This window comes from Grampus griseus, assembly GCF_964374135.1.
Source record: "Grampus griseus genome assembly, chromosome: 4".
Classification (NCBI taxonomy): Eukaryota; Metazoa; Chordata; class Mammalia; order Artiodactyla; family Delphinidae; genus Grampus; species Grampus griseus.
The window spans coordinates 66,495,582-66,518,219 of record NC_138997.1 but is presented as its reverse complement, the minus strand read 5'-3'; positions in this window follow the sequence as shown (position 1 = coordinate 66,518,219).

Sequence of the window (22,638 nt, the reverse complement as noted above, 5' to 3'; positions counted from 1 at the left end):
GCCATCACACTTTTGTAGCCTGACCTGTTGACCCTCAATGTTCATTAGAAATTCATCAGTACCAGACTATCCTCTCTTCTTTGCTTCTTCCTTTTTTTTTTCTGATCGATTGGCTTTAGGCCAAGGAGAGATTTTTTACAGAAAACCTTTTTGATTAGCTCTTCACTCTCCTGATAGTTTCAGAATAATTCATTTAAAATGAAAACTTCAGATCATAGCTTATTTTCTGAAAAATTTCATGGAAAACTGGGTCTATCCAACAGTGCTATTCTCCGAAGGAAAGTTCCAGCCCCCATCTCTGTTTTTGTGTGTGTGCGTGTGGAGGCCATAGGCAAAGATAATTTTTCTTTTATTATATCTGAGACATTTTAAAAAAATCCTGACAACTTCAAAACTTGATTTCTTCATGTAATTAAAAAAATAGCAATTTTTTAAATGTTCAGTATGTGCTAGACATCAAGCTATTTCCATAAAATTGGTTATTTTATTTAATCTTTTGAACAACTACATTTGGCTGGTAATATTCTTGTGCTCATTTTATAGATAAGAACACTGAAGATATACATGGTTAAGTGACTTATTCGAAGTCACAAACCCATAATTATTTTGATATTCTCCCTTTTTCATTGCTATGTTGTATTCCATTCCATTTTGTTGATGTACAAAAATGTCTTTATTCATTTACTTATTAATGGACTTTTGAGTTATTTCTAGTGTTTTTTTTTTTTTAGCTGTGCTACATGGCATTAATTATTTCTAGTTTTTGTCCACTGATAATAAAACTGCTTTGAATATTTATGTACAAATATCTTTATTTTCAGTTTTAAATGACACATTTTACTATCTGTGGTTAATGAGCAGTTTCTTCTTCCAAATCTATAGGCCCTGAATTTAGGGACTTTGTCTGTTTTCATTCATTACTGCCAGTTGTTTTCTGGCTCATTTCTCTCTATTAATATTGTACTTTGCCAAATTCAGCCAATAACAGTGAACATACATTATTAACATTCTGTATTCCAACAATCTGTATTCCAACAATTATAACCCCAGGGTTATAAGTTTATTAGACATTATCTGAATCCCAAATTATCAAACACAAGTTTTGCTAAAAGTTATACTATCATAGGGCTTCCCTGGTGGCGCAGTGGTTGAGAGTCCACTTGCTGATGCAGGGGACACGGGTTCGTGCCCCGGTCCGGGAAGATCCCACATGCCGCGGAACGGCTGGGCCCGTGAGCCATGGCTGCTGAGCCTGCGTGTCCAGAGCCTGTGCTCTGCAATGGGAGAGGCCACAGCAGTGAGAGGCCTGCGTACCACAAAAAAAAAAAGTTATACTATCATAGAATCTGAATCAGTATGATGGTATGGGTTCAAGTTTTCAGAGAAGAAGCTTAATAGCCCTCATTTGAAAAATAACTATAAATTATAAACACAAAATTGAATATTTGTAATGAGAAGATAAATCACAAATATAAAACATAACAAGTGCCAGAGGTAACACAAGTTAAATAAAAACATATTTCTCTGAAATATCTATAAATCTTTCTGCTTTTTTGACTGTATTATCTTTTATTGCATATTAATATTATATTAAATTTTGTAATATGTTTTTCTCTCAGAGAATAGAACTGTAAATCTGTCTTTCCTTTAGCATGGTAGAACTTTTTAAAAATTATTGACAATTTGGACACATAACATAAGACTTCATGCATAGAAACACTACTGTTAGTAGTAATGGTGCATCTTTTTGCCCCATTAATACTAAAAGAATTCTCATAAATTCTACAACTCCTATACAAAAGAAAAAATGCATTGTGTGTTTATAGTTATATTCATCACATTATTTCCCATATTACAGAGAACTTTAGTTTTGACTAGGCTTCTGTAAAAAACCAGTCTTCCACTTATAATTTTACAATTTGATAATTGGAAAAAATATTCCATCTACTACTTTATAACTTTAAACATTCCAGTCTTGTGACTCCTCCACAACTCACCTTCTTCTGGTTCCAGGTGCTACAGGACATGTTCCTATTGCATAATTCCAAGTAAAGTGGCACAGAGGGTTGCAGAAATATTCTGGAAAGCATTTCTGCACTGGCATGGCTAACAGCAGTTTAGCTATAAATAGTGAGTCACATTCTTATAATTCATTAAGCTCAAACTAAATATATCTCCAACTCAATTATCCCTTAGATAAATGGAAGAAATGATTGTGGCAACTCTAAATCCACTCAATATGAAGAAAAATGTGATGGGGAGGAAGTTATAGTAAAAAGAGACAGTGGTCTTTACAGAATGAGATTACAGTACCTGATGTTTGCACATTTTGTAAATATGTTTACTTGTAAAATAAATGTGAGCACATTACTAAGTTCCGTCCTAGGGCTATTAAGTGGACTGTATAAGTGGGGGGACCTGAGGCCTAAGTTTTATTTGACTTCTTTTTTTTTTTTTGCAGTATGGGGGCCTCACTGTCGTGGCCTCTCCCATTGCGGAGCACAGGCTCCAGACGCACAGGCTCAGTGGCCATGGCTCACGGGCCTAGCCGCTCCGTGGCATGTGGGATCTTCCCGGACTGGGACACGAGCCTGCGTCCCCTGTATCGGCAGGCGGACTCTCAACCACTGCGCCACCAGGGAAGCCCCTTGACTTCTTTTTTTAAAATTTTTATTGGAGTGTAGTTGATTTACAATGGTGTGTTAGTTTCAGGTGTACAGTAAAGTGATTCAGTTATACATATACATATATCCACTTTTTTATTCTTTTCCCATATAGGCCATTATAAAGTATTGAGTAGAGTTCCCTGTGCTATACAGCGGGTTCTTATTAGTTACCTATTTTATATATAGTAGTGTGTATATGTTAATCCCAATCTCCCAGTTTATCCCTCCCTCTCTTATCCCCTGGTAACCATAAGTTAGCTTTCTACATCTGTGACTCTACTTCTGTTTTGTAAATAAGTTCTTAGTAGATCTGTCCCTGATCTCCATCTTTTTAGCCTATGATAGCATTTACCTTATTACCGGCCTCTGAACACCTAATCAGATACCACATATTTTAGACTTTTATTTATGTTGGAATCTCACATGTATGAACTGAAATCTCGGTCAGGATAGGCTAGGTTATGATGTGGAATTCGACACCTCCAAAATTTCACAATCATCCTAACATGGCAAAGAGAACTCTATAGTTTATCACACTGGAAATTAAAAGTTACAGCTTAGAAATAACATGACACTTACCTCCCTTACCTCAATAGCTAGTACTAGAAACACCCAAACTCAGGACCCTGAGCAAGTTCAGTCTTCCATATGTCTAGAAATAATGGAAATCAGGAAATTAGTGAGCGGCACAAAAGACTCTCCATAGTATAATAGACATGTCAAACTTACCATGTCAAAAGCTGCTCTCCTAGGCTACTCCCAGCACCTCTTGCTACCTGTGCTATTGTTTCAACATAACGTGTTGTCTACCATATCTTATTACTGAAGTATAGCACATGTAAGAAATAACAATGGAAACATTTCCAATTTTTACTTTATTAACTGCATTATTATCTATGAAACTTGTTGCTACTTACGATAGAGCAAAAATCAATAGTAATCTTAACTAAAATATTATGTGAAAGCAAATATATTGAAGAAAGGCATGTAGAATTTTGTTTTGTTTTTTCCATGCTGGTTAGATGACACATTATTTCCCTCATCAGAGAACTGGTTAACAATAGATATGAGACTTCCCCGGTATCTTGACACCCAATTCAGTGCCTCTTCTCTTTAGATGCTTTTATCCTAATTTTTGCCTAGAAAGGTAACTAAATAAGCAATAGTAATTCAGCAAAAATTCCCTCTTTTAGCTTGTAACGCATAATTTTTTAAATTGAAATAATCTTGTGTTTTGTATCTATTAAAATAATTTTCATCTTTCTGATACCTTTTAGTTTTCTCATTCATTTATTCTAATAGGACACTCTTATTCTTGTTAGTTAATTTATTTAGACCTTAAAATATGTCCTGATCTGGAAATACAAAAAGTATAAAGCACAGCTCCTGCCATCAAGAACTTCACAAGTAGAATTTAGACAAGGAGATAACAAAATAGAGAAGAAAAAGAACGGCATTAAAGGCAGGGAAAATTAATGTATAATAGCATGATAGTTTGAAACTATATTATTAGAGGACTATTGCCAGTATACTGCATTTCAGTAAAATTGGAATTTGGGGTGTGTATACTTTGTCATGGAGATGGGTCACACAGCAGGATGAGGGGACTGGTGAAAGATAAAATAGAAGAGGTGAGCAGTGGCCAGACCATGAATGAGACTTTGGCTACAGAGAAGTAATCACCATTTTCCTGTATATGATGGGAGCATTGAAAGGAATACCACTATTGGATTGTCTCTCTCTTGTTCTATTATAGTGCTTTTATTCTGTTTTTTTTTTTTTTTTTTTTTTTTTTTTTGCGGTACGCGGGCCTCTCACTGTTGTGGCCTCTCCCGTTGTGGAGCACAGGCTCCGGACACGCAGGCTCAGCGGCCATGGCTCACGGGCCCAGCCGCTCCGCGGCATGTGGGATCTTCCCGGACCGGGGCACGAACCCGTGTCCCCTGCATCGGCAGGCGGACTCTCAACCACTGCGCCACCAGGGAAGCCCTTATTCTGTTTTTTATACTCAATGAATGTCTAGACCATTTTGATAATTTTTGTACAAATACTACCTTCCTGTAATGATCATTCTTTGCTTTCTTCTGTCAAAGCCTGTGATTCAAAGTCTTTTTTAAAATCATTTTTCTTGAACTGTTTTCCTGCAGTATAACATTTCAATAAGCATTTTCCCTTTATGATTATTTTACATTAACCTGCTTTTGCTTTAATTTTTTACAATCTATGATTCAGCAAGCAATAATTTTGCACTTTGTTCTTAGAATGGATTATTATGGTAGTAATGTAGGAACTACTATATTAATAATTTATAGACATTACATAAAAATAGAACCTTAACAAATATATATACTGCAGAAGTTAGGTTAAAAATCTTAGAAGAGAAATTTGTGGTAACCATGTTAACGTTCATTACATTCAAATGGAGTGACTACTATGTGCAACTTGGATAGCTAGTCTCTGTATTTCAGGAAAAAATATAAGTAAGAGAGTCTCTAATTTCAAGGTATATTCAGAAACGTCTTTTTTTATGAAACCAGTTGGATAATTTTAAGGTGGTGTATCCTTATTTATAGCAACTATTTTTATTTATCATAGTTACCATTCTATTTTTATGGTTTCTTATTATAAAAACATGGAGGCTTATTGTAAAGCTATAATAAACACACTTTCACTTAGCTGTGCTAATGTTAGGCTCACTATAGATGCTATAAGAACTGAACATTTGCCAAAGTTAATAGTGTCTCTGTTCTCTTTGTCTATTTGCACAGAAAAAAAGTCAACTTTTGTATGACAATGTATTGTCTCGTTTCTAGTACACATGATCCCAGGACTTTTCTGATTTCTGAAAGGTACCCAGTTTGTGAAAGAACAAACACCCTACATACCAGCAAGGATGTTCTTTTAAGGACTCATTAAAGTGTCTCCTTGAGAGGTGTACAATTCCCTCCTTTTTTGTGTTGTAATTTCTCCACATCATCTGATGTATCAGTCTGGTGCTTTTTTCAGGTATATGCATTTTATAGTAAAGTTTCATAGTACATAAGTGATTCCAGACTGATCACTAGCACTCTTCATAAGCTACTCTGTGAGCTGAATATCCTGTTAAACTCTATGACATCAGATTATCTCCACACCAAGCATAATTTTAGCCTATGTGGGTGTCATAAAGTGCATGAAGTTCCTTAAAGAAACTTGTTATCTAGCAATTGTAGCACCAACACTTTCATTTGGTATAACTCCAAGACTTTGACTTTTCCTGTACTGACCAATGCCTCCTCTTAAGTCTCCTAATTGTTAGACTTCCCCAATCCATAGTGGATCCATAGATAACCATCCCATGCTCAACACTATGGAGTTAATCAATACCTGTATTTTAACTGATATGATATTTATAAATAAACATCCAAGCAATTACAACTTATCCTGAGATATGTGGGAGAAGAAAAAAGCCTCAAGAAGTTTTGAAGCCAAGTTTTCTAAAATATCAGGCTATTTCTTTTTCAAGTAGGGCTAAGCAGATAGTAGTAAAGAATAAAATTGTTGAAGTTTCTATCTTGAGTTCTATATTCTTATATTTTCTCATTAGAATTTTATATAGGACACAAACACAAAATCACCCAATTAAGCAGAAAACAAAGACGTAACATTTGTAGGACATAACTTTTCACATAACAATTTTAGTTATCAAATGAACACTTCTGTAATGCCTTCTATGTATCATGCAGCATTCTAAATGCTTAGATGTATAAACTCATTAATCCTCATTAAACTATGGCTGAATTACTGTGCACTTTAGAGCTTTCATGTGAAGTAGCTACACATGTTTCGAAAGTACTTGTTAGTAGTGATGGAGGGATTGTGGAGATAATGGGGCTTCTCATGATCCGTGGGCAATTGATAGTGATCCAATTGCAAGAGGCAAGTGCAGAGAATATTTAATGATCATTCTGTCTTCCAGGACTAGAAACTCATTGTTCTTGGAGAAGTCTTGTGGGATAAAATGACTTCCTTACTGGGCAGTAAATGAAAGAATACATGCTTTAAAAATCATTATCTTATATAGACAGTTTTCTGGATCACAATGTATTTTTCATATATATTATTTCATTTGATGTGAGGACATTGTGAGATAACAGTTTCTACTGTTTACTGATTGATAAGCCAGACAGTGTGTCCATTACCTTAATTCACTTCACTGAATCTTCACAACTTCCAGTCACACCCAAGTAATAGAAGGGGAAACTGAGGCTCAGGTATTAAGTACTGGCAAATCACTGTACCATGATAAGTGTAGATAACTATGTTTTGATTGAATTGATAGATATGCTCACAGAAACAAAGTAAGTATGGTGTTAGAGAAGGGCTGATAACCAACTTTTGCCTAAATTATGTTTTAACCACATTGTTATTGTTATTATTTAATCATTATTTTCATAGCCCCTGCTTTAGAGATGAGGAAACAAATGAGAGTTATGCCTCTTCCACAACTCCATTGATAGTGACTGGAATTCAAGCTAATTATAGAGGCAATGTAATAGAGCAAAATGATATGCCATAAAGAAATAGGTTCCCCAAAAATGAACAAAACCCTGTTAGAATTAGTAAACAAATTTAGCAAATTTGCAATATACCAAATCAACACTCAAAAATCAGTTGTGTTTCTGCATGCTAACAGTGAGCAATCTGAAATGAAATTAAGAAACAATTTCATTTACACTAGCATCAAAAAGAATAAAATACTGAGGAATAAACTTAACGAAAGTGGCAAAAGACCTGTATGGTGAAAACTAAAAATGCTGCTGAAATAAGTTAAAGAAGAAAAAAATAAATGGAAAGTTATCCTGTGTTCATTGACTGGAAAAATTATTATTGTTAAGATGGCAATGATACCTAAAAGCAATCTACAGATTCAACACAATACATATAAAAATCCCAATTATTTATTTTTTTGCAGAAATAGAAAAAAAATCCTAAAGTTCACATGGAATCTCAAAAAAACTTGGATAGACAAAACAACCTGAAAAGAACAAAATTGGAGTTCTCACACTTCCTGATTTCAAACATACTACAAAGGTTACAATAATCAAAATAGTGTGGTACTGACATAAAGACAGACATAGACAGATGGAATAGTGAGCCCAGAAACTTTCTCACACATGATTAAGTAATTTCTACAAGGGTGCCAAAACCATTCAATGGGGAAAAGACAGTATTTTCAAAAATTGGTTTAGGGAAAACAGAATATCCATATGCAACTGAATGAACTTGGATCTGTACCTCATACAGTATACAAAAATTAACTCAAAATTTACCAAAGACCTAAGAGCTAAAACACAAACTTTATGAAAGAAAAACAAAAAGAAATAGATTTATGATATTGAATTTGCAATGATTGCTTGAATATATCACTAAAAGCACTGGCAACAACAACAAAAATATAGACTGGATTACATCAAAATTAAAAGCTTTTGTGTATCAAAGGTCACTATCAAAAGAGTGAAAATGTAACCTAGAATGAGAAAAAATATTTGCAAATCACATATCTGATAAGGGGTTAATATCCAGAACACATAAAGAACTACAATTCAACACAGAAAACAGGCAATCTAATTCAGAAGTGGGCAAAGGACTTGAATAGACATTTCTCCAAAGAAGACATACAATTAGCTAATAAGTACATGAAAAGATGCTTAACATCACTAATCATTAGGGAAATGCAAATCAAAATAAAAATGAGATTCCACCTCAAACATTAGGAAGACTATTATTAAAAAAATAAAACTGGAAAAAATAAGTTTCAGTGAGGATGTGAAGAAATTGGAGTTTTTGAACACTTCTAGTGGGAATGTAAAATAGAGGAGGCTCTGTGGAAAACAGTATGGCATTTCCATAACAAATTAATGATAGAATATGGTCCAGGAATTCCACTTCTAGGTATATACCCAAAATAATTGAAAGCAGGGATTCAAACAGTTATTTGTCAACCAATGTTCATAGCAACATTATTTACAATAGCCAAAAGGTGGAAATAACCCAAGTATCTATCAACAGATGAAAGGATAAACATAGTGGTGTGTGTGTGTGTGTGTGTGTGTGTGTGTGTGTGTGTGTGTATGTATATATATATATACTTTGAAATGTTATTCAGCCTTAAAAAGGAAGGAAATTCTTACACATGCTGCAACTTGGATGAATCTTGAAGACATTATACTAAGTGAAATAGGCCAGTCAACAAAGGACAAGTACCATATGATTCCACTTATGTGAGGTCCATAGAGTAGTCAAATTCATAGAAACAGAAAGTATAATGGTTGCTGTCAAGGGCTGAGGGGAGGGGAAAATGAGGAATTATTGTTTAATGGTACAAAGTTTTAATTTGTAAAGATGAAAAAAAGTTCTATAAATGAATGGTAGTGATGTTTGCACAACAAGGGGACTGTACATAATGCTATGAAGCTGAACACTTAAAAATGGTTACAGTGGTAATTTTTTTTAATGTATAATTTACCACAATGTTTAGAAGTTTTTTAGAAAAGAAATAACATTAGAGAAAGAGAAACATAAATTTCCAATTGACTTTTTAATTTAAAAGCTGTAACTTTGAGCAGTTGGTCAAAATCTTTTTATTTTTTGTTCCATTGAAAAAGAAAGTGTAGATAATCCATATTCTCTAAGGTTGTCGGGAGGCTTTATCACAATAATGTATGTAAAATACTTTGTACAGTGCCTGACACAAGGCAGGTGTGCAAAAATATCTTCAATGTTCATCATACAACTGTGTGCTAAGCATCAGTGTTTGGATGGGTGATTATTTGGAAAAAAAGCTCCATTTAAGGATTTAAATAATAAGTAGGTATTAATCACACAAGCATCTTGTAATGATTAAACTATTAAACTAGCATTTATAATAGAGCAATGCCTTGAGATACAAAATAAGCCCTGATTTAATGACATATCTATTTAGTTCCTTTTTTTTTATGGCTTAAACTGTTTCTTACACTTGTGTTACATCATAGCATCTAGGAAATCAGCTCTCAAGTTCATCCCACACACCGAGGTTATCACATCTAACCTACTTTTAACCACAAACCCACTGTTCACAGAAATCATCTCCTACTTTTCCTATTCCATACCTCAATCTTTGTTACGATATCTCAAGTGCCCTGGCACAACTTTGCATTTTCTACATGTTTGTAATTGTTTTTCTGAAACCCTTGGGACCAGATAATTTCTGAAATTCAGAATTTTTTGAATTTTAGAAAGGTAATGTGTTTAATATTCTGTGTATTTAATAACACCTCCAATGAGGTTTGGGGCAGCACTCTGTAAGCAAAAATATGAATATTTCTAGTGTCATACAAATGAATATTTACATTAAGTGGTATAAGTAAAGTCAGTAAAAACCTCACATCAATTCATGTCAGGTTTGTGCTTAGTCTGGATGTAACTGGGCTGGACACATATGCAACTAACTCTAGAAGAAGACCCCTGTCCCCCAAATATTCACTCACTTATAGGATGAAAAATGCAGGTGGGGCAGGGAACATCTAGGTGACTGTGAAGCTATGGAAATTTAAGAGGTCAAGGAAGTGGCCTCCCTAGAAAGGGGGAGAGGAGGCTCTGGAATTAGCTATTTGTTCTGTTGACTCAACTCAGATTTGCTGAAACAGCTCTTTGATAAGCTAACAAAAAGAAGATAGAAAATGAGATTTCAGGGATATCCAGATTTGTTTTTATTCAGATGCCAACTTATGGAAATTTTTTGGGCTTCAAAGCAAAGTTTGGGATTTTGGAATAGTGGATAAGTGGTAACTATACAGTGGACCAGTATATTAAACCTGCTTTTTTTTCTACTTCATAAAAATTCAACAACTAAAGTCTCTCTCTCTCTTTCTCTCTGTCTCTTTCTCTCTTAGAATACAGAATTCTGGGATTCACTGAGATAGAATCTTTAAAACTGTATATCTCGACTCTTTTTTATCTTTGTCCCCTTCTACTACTAGCCTTTTTAGACTTTTTTTCCCTAATTGCCTACCGCCATGATATTTAATACCAAAGATATACTATATATCTGTTGATGTACTGTTGTGACTTTTTGGAGGACCGTGCATCATTATAATATCTAACATTTGTGTCCCCTCAAGGACCAGTTTTTGTCCCTTTGGGGGCTACTACTTTATCCACATTGGAAATGCATGCCCAAGTTAGAGAGTACAAATTTTTACCAATGTGACAAGGTGAAGGCAAACCCACTTGGTGTCCTTTAATATGTTTTTGTAACAACTTTAATCAGGTTAACGATGTTTTGTATTAGATCTCTCTTTAAAGAATCTGTAAAAAAATCAAATGTTTTTTAGTACTCAATATAAATTGAAAGATGTGGGTATGATGAATGGTCATGAACATACATTTTTAAAGTAATGAGTACACAGTTCTGTTGAAAGAAAACTGTACAAGAAATTAATGCAAAGACCTTTTGGGGGGGATATTAAGTGCTTTAGAAGTTTTATTTCTTTTAGGTTTTATGTATTGAAATTTTTACCTAACTAATATTTTGAAAAGTCTGATGTCAAAATGAGAAAGACTGGATAGATTTGTCTACAGAAAGCTTCTAGATTATAAGGTAAAAATGAGTCAGAAATTAAAGACACAAAATCTGGAACCAAGATGTTGCCAGAAGCCGAAATGTGAAAAAAATTGCTGAACTTGAAATTAGATATGATTCAAGGTGTGACTTGGCCAGCTTGCTATTTTTTATCTTCTCCAATCTCTCTTCCTCTTATTTATAAAACTGGAATGATGATTATTCCAAAGTGTATTTATGGGACTGAAATGAGGTAGCCTGCGCTAAATTGTTCTATAAATCATAACGTGTAAAGATATAAACATTCATTGAATTATATCAAGAATTAATTATAGAACTATGTCCAGTGTAATTTGAAATTAAGAACAAATTCTGGAGGCTAAAGTGACATTCATGACCCCTCTCCATCTTGTCTCTGCCAAACGCTCCTGCTTTAATAGTTTATGCTTCTAAAATTTTGTGTTTGAGTTTAGTTAACATTATGGTTATCCATTTTAAGAGTTACCTGGAAAATGTGTAAACTCCTGTATTTTTATTAATAGAATTTTTCTGATTGAAGACATTTTAGGAGAATTGAGGCTATCTTAAAGATTAAAGTCTTTGAGACTATCTCTTCCTGAGTTTGTACTCTTTAATAGCATCAACTTTTAGAGAGAGAACTTGTCAACATATGTATCATTTTCTGGATTCAGCCAAATGTCTAATGCAGCTTTTCTCATAGAGGATCTTTAGACACTTCTTCTATTATTCTAAAGTCTTAAATTAATTTTTAAAAATCCTTGATTTACAGCAGAGTGGTGTGTGGGAACTGCACTTTCTTTCTTTTGAACTATTATAACATTGCCCTATTATATTACTTTTCTCAGTGTATCATAATGGTTTGTTTACTTTCCTGTCTCTCTCATTAGACAGAAAGCTGCTAAGAAAACATCATTTTCCATCCAGCCTGCAGCACAGTGCTTGTTAATACACTCAGTATTCCTTGAATTAAATTGAATAACACTTTGTACCTTTTTGGCCGACATCTTAAATGGCATTTTGTTTTAGTGATATGTACATGTATTTATTCCACTAGTGTATTGCAAATTCCTTGAAGTATGGAGCTATAACTTTATTCCCTTATCGGCATGAAGTGAATAAATATTTGGGAGGTGGATTGCTGAATGGTGCCAGAGGCAATCGGCACGGTACCATTGTTTCTTTCTGCACAGTATTTAGTTTTATTATGATCAGGTTTCCTAATAGCTCAGACCTAATAGCCACCAGAAATTCTAAGCCAAATGAAGGAAAAAAGGGGAAAAATTAGGTAAGGAAAGAAACAAATGGGCTAAAGCTTTTGGAGAGCAATAGATTCTAAGATATATAAGCCTGTGGTGTGGAGGGCTAAGGAGACATTTATTCTGAACACATTTTCATATAATTATAGTTAACAAGACAGAAGCCATCAATTGCAACATCCGTCTATCTAACAGCAGAAAGAAAGTAAAAAGTGTGTGTAACAAGGCACAGAAATCCATCCAAGTGTCAGTATGACAAAGAGTAGTCTGAGGGTGGACACATAGCACTCTAATCAGATTATAGAGGCAAAGATGGAATGTCATTAATTGCGTTTTGAAAAAAAAATCATATCTGGGTTTTGGTTCAGTATATAAGTAGCTTGGAAGTCACCACTCTATCCTAACAGCAAGTAGAGATCTTAACAGACTGAAAAATCAACAATTCTTCTTGGATCCATAAGCAATGGAGAGACACATGGCAAATCGCTTCACCGAAGATTGGAGAGTCAGACAAGCCAATAAATGGAGGCACAGATTAACAAAACAGAGGCTCAAGAGTAGACACTGCCATGGGAAAGAGTGCCAGGATAGGAAAACTTTAACTGTAAGTGATGAATTGCCAGAGGTTCAGTGTCGACAATTCTGAAAGTCAAAAACTCCAGTGAGACCCAATCACAGGGGCTCCTCCATAATTCTGTCAACTTTACCTCTAGGAGCTCAACCAGATTCTCCAAGTAAATATTAGAGAAAATTCTCCTCTTCCTTCTCTCAGGGAATGGGCAAAAGGAAATATTTTGAAATATACAAGAGAACTCTGTTTTTAACAGGCCTGCTCTCAAGAAAAACTAGTTAACCAGAGCCTGACCAGCTTGGGGATTATCAGAGCCTAACTGACCTAGGGGAATGGAAATACCCAACTCCAGTTATTTCTAGCCTTCCTAGTGGAAGAAGGGAAATACCCAACTCTAGCCCCCTCTAGCTATCCTGTACCACCTGAGGGATTAGAAAAACCTGACAGAGTTGTGAAGTTCACAGTCTAGAGGCATAAGCTCACTAAGAGTGACACCTACTCATAGAACTATAGGACACTTCCCCTCCTCCTACACCTTGTTACTACATTATTAAAGGCCAATTTCATGCAGTTCCTTTCACCCAGCACATCATGTCTGGCTATCAAGAAAAAAAAAATTCAAAGCTTACTAAAAGACAAAAAACCACAAAGCAAGCAAAGAATCAGACATGGCAGAATGCTAGAATTATCAGACCAGAAACTTAGAACTACTATGATTAATATGCTAAAATTTCTAATGAATAAAATGGACAGCACGCAAGAACTAATAGGTAGTGTAAGTAGATAGATGGAAATCCTAAGAAAGAACCAAACAGAAATGCTAGAGGTCAAAAACAGTATAACAGAAATGAAGAATACCTTTGATGGGTGTATTAGCCAGTATTCTCGAAAGCATAACCAATAGGATATGTAGATGATAGGTAGATAGATGGAGAGATAGATAGATAGGTATAAGGGGAGATTTATTATAGAAACTGGCTCATGTGGTCATGGAGGCTGCAAAATCACACAATCTGCCTTCTGCAAGCTGAGAACCAAAAAGGCCGTTGATATAATAGTTCAAGTCCATAGGCCTGACAACCAGGGGAACTGAACTGGAGAGCCATTGGTTTAAGTCCTGGAGTCTGAAGGCCCAAGAACCAGAAGCACTGATGTCCAACGGCAGGAAAATATAGACTTCCTAGCTCAAGAAGAGAGAGTAAGAATTCATCCTTCCTTCCCCTTCCCTGCCCTTTTCTTTGTTCTATTCAGGCCCTGAACATATTGTATGATTCCAGCCCACATTAGTGAGGACAAATCTTCTTTACTCAATCAGTCTACTGATTCAAATGCTAATCTATTACAGAAATGTTCTCACAAACACACTCAAAAAAAATGTTTTACCAGCTATTTGGACATCCTGTAGCCCAGTCAAGTTAATACATAAAACTAACCATCACAATGGGGTTACTAGTAGACTAAATACTGGTGAGAAAAGAGCCTCTAAACTTGAGGATATATCAAAGGAAACTTTAAAAACTGTAAAACAAAGAGAACGAAGACAAACAAATAACAACAAATACCGAAATAGAAAATCCGGGGACTGTGGGACAACTACAGCAGGTATAACATACAAGTAGTGGGAATACCAGATGGAAAAGAAAAGAAGGAACAGAAGAAATGTTTGAAAAAATAGTGACTGAAAATTTCTCCAAATGTCAAACAACAAACCACAGATCCAGGAAGCTTAGAGAACACCAAGCAGAATAAATGCCTAAAACACTACCCCATCCATGTCATTTTCAAACTACAGAAAGTCAAAGATCAAGAAAAAATTCTGAAGGAAACCACAGGGAAAAAATAACTTATCTACAGAGGAGCAAAGATAAGAATTACATCCAGCTTCTCCTCAGAAACCATGCAAGCAAGAAGATAGGAGAATGAAATATTTAAAGTGTTAAGAGAAAAAACAAAAAAAAAGCCAACCTAGAATTCTGTACCCTGTGAAATAATTTCTTCTGTGAAGAGAAAAAAGGAATTATTCAGATAAAAAAATTGAGGGAATTGGTTGTCAGTGGACCATTCTATGAGGCCAGCATTTCCCTAATACCAAAACTAGAAAAGACATTATAAAAAATGAAAATGATGGAGCAATATCTCTCATAAACATAGATACAAAAATCCTCAACAGAGTATCAACAAGTCAAGTACAACTATGTATAAAAAGAATTATACATTATGGCCAAGTGATATTTATCTCAGGTATGCAAGGGTGTTTCAACATTCAAAAATCAATTAATGCAATTCATCATGTTAACAAACTAAAAAGAATATTACTTAGCACTAAAAGGAAGTGACCTATCAAGTGATAAAAAGAGATGAAGGAAACTGAAATGCTTATTTCTAAATGAAAGAAGCCAATCTGAAAAGGCTAGATACTGTATGACTCAAACTATGTGACATTCTAGAAAATACAAATTTATGGAGACAGTAAAAAGATCAGTCAGTGGTTGCCAGGGATTTGGGAGAGGTGGGGAAAGGCTTTGTAGGTTGAAGCACAGGGAATTTTTAGAGCTGTAAAAATGCTCTCTATGATAATATAATGATGGATACATGTCATTATACAACTGCCTAAACCTGTACGTAGAATGTACAACACCAGATATGAACTCTAATGTAAACTATGGGCTTTGGGTGATTATGTTGTCAATGTAAGTTCATCAGTTGTAACAAATGTACCACTCTGATGGGGGATGTTGATAATAGGAAAAGTTAGGTATGTGTAGGGTCAGGATATATATGGGAAATGTCTGTAGCTTCTTAATTTTTTTCTGAATCTAAAACTGCTCTAAAAACATAAAGTCTTTAGAATTTAAAAAAAAAAAAGACCACAGTTTTAGTCTATCTTTCTATCTTGATATACATATTTAAGGTCATAGATACATATAGCCATGATAATTTTGAAATATACAGATAGCTTATTACATGTTCTATTAATAAATCTACAGTATTTTAGATCATCAGTTTTGGGGTTTTATTTAGAAATTTTTTACCCTCTGGTAAGTTGTGAGTGGTGTGCCCTCTGTTCTCACATTCACTAACTCACTGAACCCAGTGTTCAAAAAGAAGCCTATGCATTCATTACTGAGCTACATAACTAGCCTTGCATTTTTCTCTAACATATTTTTCTCCTCCTTTAGAATGATTTTAAACTGGTCACCCTGCCATTATTTGATGTAAACTGAAGAAGGGTTAGATATTTGTCTAAGAAAAAAATTGGACCTGAATTTTTAAATTAGCTATCTAGCTTTCAGTGCTATTCTGCAAATAGTGGCATATTAGTGACTGGGATATGAGCTTTCTTTCTTAACTATTTGGGTTAAGGTGAGGATTAATCTTTTAAACCTGTGTCACATCTGTGAGATAAAGTGAGTAGACTTCTGGGGGTTCTCCTAGCTCAAGAATTATATAAATATAGTAGAAATGGGGGTAGTGAAACTGTCTAATAAGAGCTAAAGATATTGATGATTAAATATCATCAGGACATAGGTTTTACATTCATATTAGTAGATTTATATTAGTAGTATCAATGTATAGCAAACTGAAAAACTGATTTCAGTTTTAAAATAAAAAAGAGAATGGAGACTCAACAGCTCACAACGTAGATAAGTAATTATACAGTGAAAAAGCAATGTAAACTTTTTTCAGCAAGGTCACAAGAAAAGATAGTTAATGGTTAGGAGCAGCTAGTATACTTAAAGAAAATAAGGCCATGTGATTTGAGTCAAATTTATATAATTTTTATTTTGCTGTTAGACTTTTCTTTAACAAACCATAGAATCAAGGGCTTATTGAATCACACATTTGGTCAGAACTGTAAAAGGCATCTACCATCAGGTTTACTATCTTTGGAGCCTTTTGCTTTATTTTTTCCTCTCTATTCCCTTTTGCAACCAGGACTTTTATTTTACATGTATTGAGTTACTTTGCTATTTTGTATTGGGTATCACTTTTAAACTCAAATTAACAATTATCACTTTGGGCTTCATTTTTCTTTCTCCTTGTCTTGCTTAAGAAAGAATCCTTTTTAATAAATGTCTGACCTTAAACCTGCCATTTGATTCTGAACATAGATATCTTTGTAAGTGTGGCTGAAAACATTGCCCTATTGTGATTATTGCAATAAACTCTGCACATTAATGTGCTTTGTAAAGCATAGAAGCTATGTATTATTGTATTATTATTACTGAATTTAGGTGCAGCAATTTTTCATGTTTCATGTCCATTTCTTTCCACATGGCCAATTTAGAATTTAGGACTAGACTGGCTACCCTCCAGGACATCATTAGTGGTGACCTTGTCACTTAATGTTAACTATATACCTCATTCATAGCATGGTTGAAAATGGCTGAAAGCCAGGGCGAGTGAAGCATTGCAAACCAGAGCTGAGAGAGGCAGGTGCAGCCCTTATTTCCCATGTCTATTAAAATAATGCTCAGCTCTCCAGCTTACTGGATCTATTTCATTATTTTTGCTAGATACAAAACTGTCCTCCAAATTCTTTCTTTCTCAGAAATTTTCTGGCCCAGAAATACCAAATTTTTTACTTTAAATACATAAAATTTTAGAGATCAATTAATTTTGACATAATTAGAAAGTTCTTCAATAACACAAATTAGATTTTTTCACCATCTAAAGAAAAAAGAAAAGGGATAAAGAAATGAATTAATATTAATCAGTAAGTTAGAATATCTTTAAAATCACTCATCAAATTGGTGCATTTAATCCTGTAATCCAAGTATTATTGAATCAAATTTTTCTGTAATTATCATTTTACTTTATTTATTTACTTTAATTATAGGTACATGTGTTTTCTCTTGTGCTTATCCATATTTCCATTTTGTACCTACCACTGTCAAAATGTAAATGTTTTTATTATATCTCATTTAATGTATTTAAAAGAGGAATATCATATCAAGAAAATCACTGATATTCTGTTTATTCCAGTAGTTATTATTATTTTTTTTTAACATCTTTACTGGAGTATAATTGCTTTACAATGGTATGTTAGTTTCAGCTTCACAACAAAATGAATCAGTTATATATATACATATATTCCCATATCTCTTCCCGCTTGCGTCTCCCTCCCTCCCACCCTCCCTATCCCACCCCTCCAGGCGGTCACAAAGCACCGAGCTGATCTCCCTGTGCTATGCGGCTGCTTCCCACTAGCTATCTACCTTACGTTTGGTAGTGTATATATGTCCATGCCTCTTTATCGCTTTGTCACCGTTTACCCTTCCCCCTCCCCATAGCCTCAAGTCCATTCTCTAGTAAGTCTGTGTCTTTATTCCTGTTTCACCCCTAGGTTTTTCATGTCTTTTTTTTTTTTTTTAAATTCCGTATATATGTGTTAGCATACGGTATTTGTCTCTCTCTTTCTGACTTACTTCACTCTGTATGACAGACTCTAGGTCTATCCACCTCATTACAAATAGCTCAATTTCGTCTCTTTTTATGGCTGAGTAATATTCCATTGTATATATGTGCCACATCTTCTTTATCCATTCATCCGATGATGGACACTTAGGTTGTTTCCATCTCCGGGCTATTGTAAATAGAGCTGCAATGAACATTTTGGTACATGACTCTTTTTGAATTATGGTTTTCTCAGGGTATATGCCCAGTAGTGGGATTGCTGGGTCATGTGGTAGTTCTATTTGTAGCTTTTTAAGGAACCTCCATACTGTTCTCCACAGTGGCTGTATCAATTTACATTCCCACCAACAGTGTAAGAGGGTTCCCTTTTCTCCACACCCTCTCCAGCATTTATTGTTTCTAGATTTTTTGATGATGGCCATTCTGACTGGTGTGAGATGATATCTCATTGTAGTTTTGATTTGCATTTCTTTAATGATTAGTGATGTTGAGCATTCTTTCATGTGTTTGTTGCCACTCTGTATATCTTCTTTGGAGAAATGTCTATTTAGGTCTTCTGCCCATTTTTGGATTGGGTTGTTTGTTTTTTTGTTATTAAGCTGCATGAGCTGCTTGTAAATTTTGGAGATTAATCCTTTGTCAGTTGCTTCATTTGCAAATATTTTCTCCCATTCTGAGGGTTGTCTTTTGGTCTTCTTTATGGTTTCCTTTGCTGCGCAAAAGCTTTGAAGTTTCATTAGGTCCCATTTGTTTACTTTTGTTTTTATTTCCATTTCTCTAGGAGGTGGGTCAAAAAGGACCTTGCTGTGATTTATGTCATAGAGTGTTCTGCTTATGTTTTCCTCTAAGAGTTTGATAGTTTCTGGCCTTACATTTAGGTCTTTAATCCATTTTGAGCTTATTTTTGTGTATGGTGTTAGGGAGTGATCTACTCTCATACTGTCCAGTTTTCCCAGCACCACTTATTGAATAGGCTGTCCTTTCTCCACTGTACATTTCTGCCTCCTTTGTCAAAGATAAGGTGACCATATGTGCGTGGGTTTATCTCTGGGCTTTCTATCCTGTTCCATTGATCTATCTTTCTGTTTTTGTGCCAGTACCATACCGTCTTGATAACTGTAGCTTTGTAGTATAGTCTGAAGTCAGGGAGCCTGATTCCTCCAGTTCCTTCTTTCGTTCTCAATATTGCTTTGGCTATTCGGGGTCTTTTGTGTTTCCATACAAATTGCAAAATTTTTTGTTCTAGTTCTGTGAAAAATGCCAGTGGTAGTTTGATAGGGATTGCATTGAATCTATAGATTGCTTTGGGTAGTAGAGTCATTTTCACAATGTTGATTCTTCCAATCCAAGAACATGGTATATCTCTCCATCTATTTGTATCATCTTTAATTTCTTTCATCAGTGTCTTATAATTTTCTGCATACAGATCTTTTGTCTTCTTAGGTAGGTTTATTCCTAGATATTTTATTCTTTTTGTTGCAATGGTAAATGGGAGTGTTTTCTTGATTTCACTTTCAGATTTTTCATCATTAGTATATAGGAATGCCAGAGATTTCTGTGCATTAATTTTGTATCCTGCCACTTTACCAAATTCATTGATTAGCTCTAGTAGTTTTCTGGTAGCATCTTTAGGGTTCTCTATGTATAGGATCATGTCATCTGCAAACAGTGACAGCTTTACTTCTTCTTTTCCAATTTGGATTCCTTTTATTTCCTTTTCTTCTCTGATTGCTGTGGCTAAAACTTCCAAAACTATGTTGAATAAGAGTGGTGAGAGTGGGCAACCTTGTCTTGTTCCTGATCTTAGTGGAAATGCTTTCAGTTTTTCACCATTGAGGATGATGTTTGCTGTGGGCTTGTCATATATGGCCTTTATTATGTTGAGGAAAGTTCCCTCTATGCCTACTTTCTGCAGGGTTTTTATCATAAATGGGTGTTGAATTTTGTCAAAAGCTTTCTCTGCATCTATTGAGATGATCATATGGTTTTTCTCCTTCAGTTTGTTAATATGGTTTATCACATTGATAGATTTGTGTATATTGAAGAATCCTTGCATTCCTGGAATAAACCCCACTTGATCATGGTGTATGATCCTTTTAATGTGCTGTTGGATTCTGTTTGCTAGTATTTTGTTGAGGACTTTTGCATCTATGTTCATCAGTGATATTGGCCTGTAGTTTTCTTTCTTTGTGACATCCTTGTCTGGTTTTGGTATCAAGGTGATGGTGGCCTCGTAGAATGAGTTTGGGAGTGTTCCTCCCTCTGCTATATTTTGGAAGAGTTTGAGAAGGACAGGTGTTAGCTCTTCTCTAAATGTTTGATAGAATTCGCCTGTGAAGCCATCTGGTCCTGGGCTTTTCTTTGTTGGAAGATTTTTAATCACAGTTTCAATTTCAGTGCTTGTGATTGGTCTGTTCATATTTTCTCTTTCTTCCTGATTCAGTCTTGGCAGGTTGTGCATTTCTAAGAATTTGTCCATTTCTTCCAGATTGTCCATTTTATTGGCATAGAGTTGCTTGTAGTAATCTCTCATGATCTCTTTTATTTCTGCAGTGTCAGTTGTTACCTCTCCTTTTTCATTTCTAATTCTATTGATTTCAGTCTTCTCCCTTTTTTTCTTGATGAGTCTGGCTAGTGGTTTATCTATTTTGTTTATCTTCTCAAAGAACCAGCTTTTAGTTTTATTGATCTTTGCTATCGTTTCCTTCATTTCTTTTTCATTTATTTCTGATCTGATTTTTATGATTTCTTTCCTTCTGCTAGCTTTGGGGTTTTTTTGTTCTTCTTTCTCTAATTGCTTGAGGTGCAAGGTTAGGTTGTTTATTCGAGATGTTTCCTGCTTCTTAAGGTGGGCTTGTATTGCTATAAACTTCCCCCTTAGAACTGCTTTTGCTGCATCCCACAGGTTTTGGGTCGTTGTGTCTCCATTGTCATTTGTTTCTAGGTATTTTTTGATTTCCTCTTTGATTTCTTCAGTGATCACTTCATTATTAAGTAGTGTATTGTTTAGCCGCCATGTGTTTGTATTTTTTACAGATCTTTTCCTGTAATTGATATCTAGTCTCATGGCGTTGTGTTCGGAAAAGATACTTGATACAATTTCAATTTTCTTAAATTTACCAAGGCTTGATTTGTGACCCAAGATATGATCTATCCTGGAGAATGTTCCATGAGCACTTGAGAAAAATGTGTATTCTGTTGTTTTTGGATGGAATGTCCTATAAATATCAATTAACTCCATCTCGTTTAATGTATCATTTAAAGCTTGTGTTTCCTTATTTATTTTCATTTTGGATGATCTGTCCATTGGTGAAAGTGGGGTGTTAAAGTCCCCTACTATGAATGTGTTACTGTCGATTTCCCCTTTTATGGTTGTCAGTATTTGCCTTATGTATTGAGGTGCACCTATGTTGGGTGCATAAATATTTACAATTGTTATATCTTCCTCTTGGATCGATCCCTTGATCATTATGTAGTGTCCTTCTTTGTCTCTTCTAATAGTCTTTGTTTTAAAGTCTATTTTGTCTGATATGAGAATTGCTACTCCAGCTTTCTTTTGGTTTCCATTTGCATGAAATACCTTTTTCCATCCCCTTACTTTCACTCTGTATGTGTCTCTAGGTCTGAAGTGGGTCTCTTGTAGACAGCAAATATATGGGTCTTGTTTTTGTATCCATTCAGCCCATCTGTGTCTTTTGGTGGGAGCATTTAGTCCATTTACATTTAAGGTAATTATCGATATGTGTGTTCCTATTCCCATTTTCTTAATTGTTTTGGGTTCGTTATTGTAGGTCCTTTCCTTCTTTTGTGTTTCTTGCCTAGAGAAGTTCCTTTAGCAGTTGTAGAGCTGGTTTGGTGGTGCTGAACTCTCTCAGCTTTTGCTTGTCTGTAAAGGTTTTAATTTCTCCATCAAATCTGAATGAGATCCTTGCTGGGTAGAGTAATCTTGGTTGCAGGTTTTTCTCCTTCAACACTTTCAATATGTCCTGCCACTCCCTTCTGGCTTGCAGAGTTTCTGCTGAAAGATCAGCTGTTAACCTTATGGGGATTCCCTTGTGTGTTATTTGTTGTTTTTCCCTTACTGCTTTTAATATGTTTTCTTTGTATTTAATTTTTGACAGT